At 38.8% G+C, this 6,000-nt stretch overlaps 1 long non-coding RNA gene across 1 annotated transcript in view; it reads right to left on the bottom strand.

Annotated features, from left to right (window-relative positions):
• Positions 1-3,368: 3,368 nt before the first annotated feature.
• Positions 3,369-6,000, bottom strand: part of LOC149915592 (uncharacterized) — an 88,728-nt gene continuing 86,096 nt past the window's right edge. Inside the window, exon 5 of the long non-coding RNA XR_016471879.1 lies at positions 3,369-4,699. This is a non-coding gene — a long non-coding RNA (uncharacterized LOC149915592). The remainder of the gene's footprint in view (positions 4,700-6,000) is intronic.

Here is a 6,000-nt window from a genome sequence, read left to right as displayed (position 1 = left end):
CAACAAGGCAACCAGATAGCTTTTTTTGCAAATTAAGCATATGCACAGCCTGTTCCTCCCCTATCAGACTGAAATCTATGCAAAAAGTGAGGAAGATTTTTACAAGTGGAGAACAAAAGCAAGGAAGATGTGCTGGTTCCCAAAGGATTTCCTTCGGGTCAAGAGTCAAAATGGAGTTCAGGTTTAACAGGAAATTTTTGGCCTGAAAACAAACCATTCCTATATTTTTGGATGAAAACAACAAACCTGAACCTTTACCCACAGCTGAAACCAAACCTGGACTCGATCTTTGATGAAGTTTGAAGTCAAGTCAAAGCCATGCACTGTGCAGTAAGGGAAGATGGAAAACCAAACTGAGCAGCCCTGAAGCTGCCATTAGAAAGAGTTGTTAGTTCTCCATCTGCGTGCCCCATTGCAGCTCCAAACTGCATCCATGCTTTTCTGTCATCTTGATTTGCAGCAATGCCATCCATTTACAGAGCTGGTGAAACGAATAAACATCTCTACAGCAGTCTTATCTCCCAAATAAAAATACTGAGGCTGAGAAAAATTCATACTTTTTGATAGAAGATCCGTATGAAATCATTTTACATAGTCCAAAAACTGACAGCATCACAAACATCCCCTCTTCTTTAGAACCAACGTTAAAGCAGCAATCAAGAGACATTTTACAGGTGGACAAAGCCTCTTTTGTTTTCAGTCAATGGTTACAGGTGGCAGCTTTAACGAATAATGACAAAATCGGGCTCTCCTGCTAACACCACTGGCTTCTGGATAAAGTTTTTCTTCCCTCCACAGATCCTCATAAGCACAACTTTTTTTTCTAAGAGGAAACTCCTTTGCATTCCATTAAATGCAGCAGAGTCTATAATGCAACCAACTAATGGCTTCAGTGTTTACAATACTAACAATTTCCCAAAGCTAAAGCAGTAAATGCAGGGTTCTGTCCCCCACTCTGTTCTGAAGAAACAAACTGACTGCTGATCTTTCACATCTGCTTGGGAATAGAGGAAAGAACAGGGCAGCAACAGCCCAGCGACTACATATAAGAGAAGCAGAATTATGTAAATATCTGTCCATCACCCAGTGAGCCATTCAGAATTCACCTACTACAAACAAACAATCCAATGGTGAACAGATATTCTGAGTTTCCCATCTGCCTGCAGGCAATATGAGAAGTATAATGATGGTGTTAAAGAAGAAGTTTTAGAAAAACTTCTCATGCTGTCAGAAGTTCAGTACTAGGAATCTGTTCTGCAGTTCCTAGAATTCTTAGTCCTGCCCTAACTCACAGGTCTTACCAACCCTTTACCAAGTTTTTCCACAGATCTCCTGGAACACCACCAATCTAGAAAGAAGAAAAGCTTGGATATGGCTTGCCAGCTGTATTTCACTGTTAGCTTTGTAGATATTTCCAAAAAAATTAGATGTTTTCAGGTACGGAACACCGAGGAGTTTTATTCCAAATATATTATCAATCTAAACTGAAGATACAGGAAAAATCTTCAGTGGCTACTTAATAACACATCAATAGTAGAAATCTTGGTATTTCCATCTTCTCTCACAACCCAGCACTGAACAACAGTTGCTGCTGTTACTTGGCTGCTGATGGATGCCCTTCAATAAGGATGGGCAGAAGAACAGCCTTCGCATCAGAGCACACAGCAAGGCAAGATCAAAGTACACATTTTTCAACAAATCACTTACAAGACCCTTTGTAATACATCAGAGACAGATAAATTATGTATAGATAGATCTTGTGAAGCTTATTTTGTGAAAGGCCTTAACTCCATGGCAGAATTAAACCAATCTTAATTAAATTCTTAGGAAAAAAAAGGAAGTTTTCATGGCAACTTTTAAAAGGGTTTCCAAAAGCAGTTCTATAACAAGCAAATGAATATTATTAATGACCCTAAGTTTAGACTTTTTTAATCCTTCTTTTTCCTCAGTGTCATCTTATATTTCTTTTTCGGATTATAAAAAAATTAAGCTGGCATTTAAGCTCTACAGACCTAAAAATAGCGATCTAACACCCCATTAAAGCTATTACAAGAACAAGTAACATTTGATACTCTGACAGTGGTTTTCCAAAGTACATCTTAGTAATGCCACTGCAGTGTCTGATGTTTCTGAATGGCTGCTCTGTGATTCTGCTTTGTGGCTAATTGGTCTTAACTGTCCTATTGATGCTGTTTGCTTACTTGCGGTCATAAGCTCAGAAGTCTGAGACTCAGAGAGCAAAGTGTTCATGACTGTAAGACTATAAACTTCAGAGCCTAAAGAACAAGTATGGCCAAGAGGATCTCTTCTCTTTAGTCTATATTTCCATGATGTCAGTGAAATTGGAAGCATTACTGGATTCAGGTATAGCGTCTAAAGCCCTCCACCAGCTCACAGCTTTCCATCAGATGTCCTGAAGCTCATCCTTCAATTCATGAATACAGTCACCTGAATCCCACACAGCAGAGCTGCAGTGCATTAGCTCTGAGTTCCCACTGATGTACTGATATCAAGTCTCACCTTTCAGTCCATTTATTTTCTGCACTTCCTTTTTGCTCCATAAGACTGAAGTATCTCATCAGAAGACAGATTGAAAAGATGTATGTATGTGTATGAGTACATATGCTCATCTTAAGCATACATAGTTCTGGTCTACTCTTTCTAAGGATGTGCCTCACTGTTTACCTGTCCATTACTGACTTGTAAGAACACTTTCAAACCAGGCTGGTATAGTCTATCTAGATCTATATATATGTGCAAGAACAGGAAAAAAGTTATTCTTCATACTGTGAAAGGAAAATGCAACAATAATTTCTGGAGTGACACACAAGCCAGCATATGCTTATATAAATGCAATTGTACACAGGTACATGGGTACCTTTTAGAACATATATAGAACCTTTTAGAACTAATAATTAAAAAAAAAAAAAAAAAAAAAAAAGGAAATGATCTGTGCTTACAGCATTCCTTCACTGTATTTCTTTTACCCTTTTGACATGGACAGTCTGGCTAAAATGCACTAAAACTCTGTGACTTTTGTGTTTCTGAGGTACACAGTGAGGTCTGGAATCAAGCAGACTGAACCCACAAAAGTTTTACTAGCACCACTACTCTATAAGTGATGTCAAGAAAAAAAATACAGAAAAAGCCAAATTTCTCTCTTACTCTTACCCTCTCAGTCCAATAAGGATCTGTCAGCAATTGCTAATAATCCAAAGTAGTATTACAAAAACATCACAGAAGTAAGAAACAAGATAAACATAAGGGCAGAGAGTTTCCAAACCACTTAATTAATTTTGGTGCGCTGTTGCAATAGGTGAATCTAATCTAAGGCTTCACAGTGGCTTTGAAAACTTCAGCCAAAAAGATAGGACAATTTATTTTATTTTTAAAGGATCATGGATATGTTTACTAGCCAATAAAATCTAAACTTCCAAGCCTTCTTACATAGACCATCATATTATGAAGACATCCATGTATGAGGGAGACAAAGATTTTATCAAACAGAGTAATTCAACCAACTGCAGACTAGAGAAAAAATTATGAAAGGAGGCTGAGCCAGGAAATGTTCATAACAGGCAGATCCTTGGGGCATCTCTAAAAATGAGAATGCACTCCAGTTCACAATGGGCACTTAGCACCAAGTAGAAAAAAAACTCCTAATAGAAACATTTCACAGTCTTGTGTATCCATTTGGAGAAACTGGACTGGAACTTTATACAAATGTAAACCAGGAGGCCTGATTTAACACAGCCAACATGTTAATGTAGTACCATTTGCAGTAAACTGGCACTTGGTTTTAATTCTGCAAGGTATACTGGGGTCCCACAATAAGCCATAGTACTCCCTTTAACAAAAATGCCACTTCTCTCTGTTCTGCACAGACATACAGAAGAAGCAGATCGTATCAGAACTGTGGTTTGAACAATGCTGCAGGAAAGGGGACAGCTGAAGTGTCAGTGCTCATCCTTCAACTTTAGGGACTTGCGTTTGTTTCATGTTGAGTAACATTGTCTGAAATAAATTCAGTGGCTTCAATGTCATTCCTGCAGGGATTTATCCACCTCATCAGAACAAGCACAGTTGGTTTCTTTCGTTCAGCAGCAGAATAGCAAGTACTGCTGATTTCTCTGGTTGCTAAGGACTGACACGGGAGTTGTACGGTGGTCCTTGTCTGCAGTACCTCCAAGATTGTCCCTTCTGTTTCAAAGAAGCTGCACTAACTGAGCTGTAGGATTGGTCAAACCTGGAATAGTAGGGATTCTGCAAAGCAACACTATCTATAAGAAAGAACTGAGCAGATAGTGAGCAGATAAGGAAAAGAGTAGCACACAAGCTCTGGAGGTTACGAGTATTTCCACTCCAGACTGGATGGTTAAATAAGAATTTGGAAGCAAGTATTAAAGTTTAAGTAAAAGGAGCAAATAACAGTAGGGTTGAGAAAGATACCTGAAGAGCTGCAAACATACCCAGGTGGTGTTTTGAGGGCCCAAGTGCATCTCTAATGAAACAGATGAAAACTTTCTAGACAGCAGGTCCTTCAGGCTCCTCTGCATAAGGCAATTCCAGCAGATGATCACCAGCAGGCACACAGGTTCTAGGCCAGCAATGCCACTGCTCCAACCCAGCAGTGCCAGGTGAGATGCTCCCCTCAAGACAACTGCACAAGAAGCCTCTGTGAATCCTGAATTCTCACTCCCTGGAACAAAACAATTTGCAGGGCATCATTTAGTATTACAGAGAATCACAACTGAAAATTCCATTTCCTTTCGGGGAGTGCATAAAATTCTCAAAGCAACTCATCAATTCCCATGCAGAGGAAAAATTATTTTAACTTTGCATTTACAAACTATGCATGATTTGAATGTGAAGAAATGACCAGGAATTCTTTTGCCTCTAGCACAGTTAGTTTCCCCCATACAGACATAAATGATGCTCATCAATAGAAATGTGATATTTCTGAATATAAAAAAAAACCCATAAACTGCGCTTACTAGGTCTCCTCTAGTTCCCATTTAATTTCTTTTGTCTAATGTAAACTCACTGGGCTATGACTAACAGCTAACATATAATTTCTAATTGTATGGCATTATGTTATGTTAGTACAAAAACATTATCAGAGCCAAGACAGACAGAAGCATATAGTTCAGTCTTACTGGGAGTAGACAGGAACGGAAAAATACCATCAGCATCATTTGTCAAGGAAGCAGATTAAAATTCAGCTCTAATGGGAAAAAAAATATCCCCACATTTCACTTTCCTACTTTTTAAATGACGGAATTGTTATATAAACAAACCAAAATATGTTCACCTTTACAAGGGCTTATGGAAAAATGAACTGGATGATACAGGACATTACTATTTTATTCTTTGGAAGATGATCTGTACATTTCTACAGAAACAGCCTCAAGCTTTACAGAGATATAAAGCCTGCAGCTACGTGATTAGCCATAGAATCCAACCTTGTTGCAGAATTATGGTCAGATTTACATTTGAAAGAATTATGAGACAGAGACTTGCAAAAAAAAAAAAAAAAGAAGAAGAAGAAGAAGAAGAAAAACCTGATTTACACCCTGTAGAGATCTCCCTCCCTGGGGAATAAACCAAGGGAATGTAAATCAAGAGTAATGCCACAAGGAAGCATACTCCTGAGCCTGCAGACAGCCTGTAACAATAGCTGCAAGATCTGCGATCAGGGCACCCTCTCAATGTGCTCATCATGAAGATCACCTCACATTCACATGCACACGTTTTTCTTCTCACATAGAGCACTTGGTCCCGTTTACTAAGACTGCAGGCTCATTAGGACATCTGTATCTTGCTTTGTGTTTGTTTAGTGGGTAATATGTTATTGTCTCTTGTAAAAGTTCTTGTCTCAGCTGAGGAATCCCAGCGTTTGCAGAGCACAAACAGTGGTCTTGTGCTCTCCCTCTACAAAAGAGAAACATCATCCCCAAAACAAACCTGTATAATTTTACCATATGGCTTTCCATGAGTTTC

The sequence above is a fragment of the Phasianus colchicus genome, chromosome 17 (assembly GCF_987193195.1).
Source record: "Phasianus colchicus chromosome 17, bPhaCol1.hap1.1, whole genome shotgun sequence".
Lineage (NCBI taxonomy): Eukaryota > Metazoa > Chordata > Aves > Galliformes > Phasianidae > Phasianus > Phasianus colchicus.
This window is presented reverse-complemented; position numbering and strand designations above follow the sequence as displayed.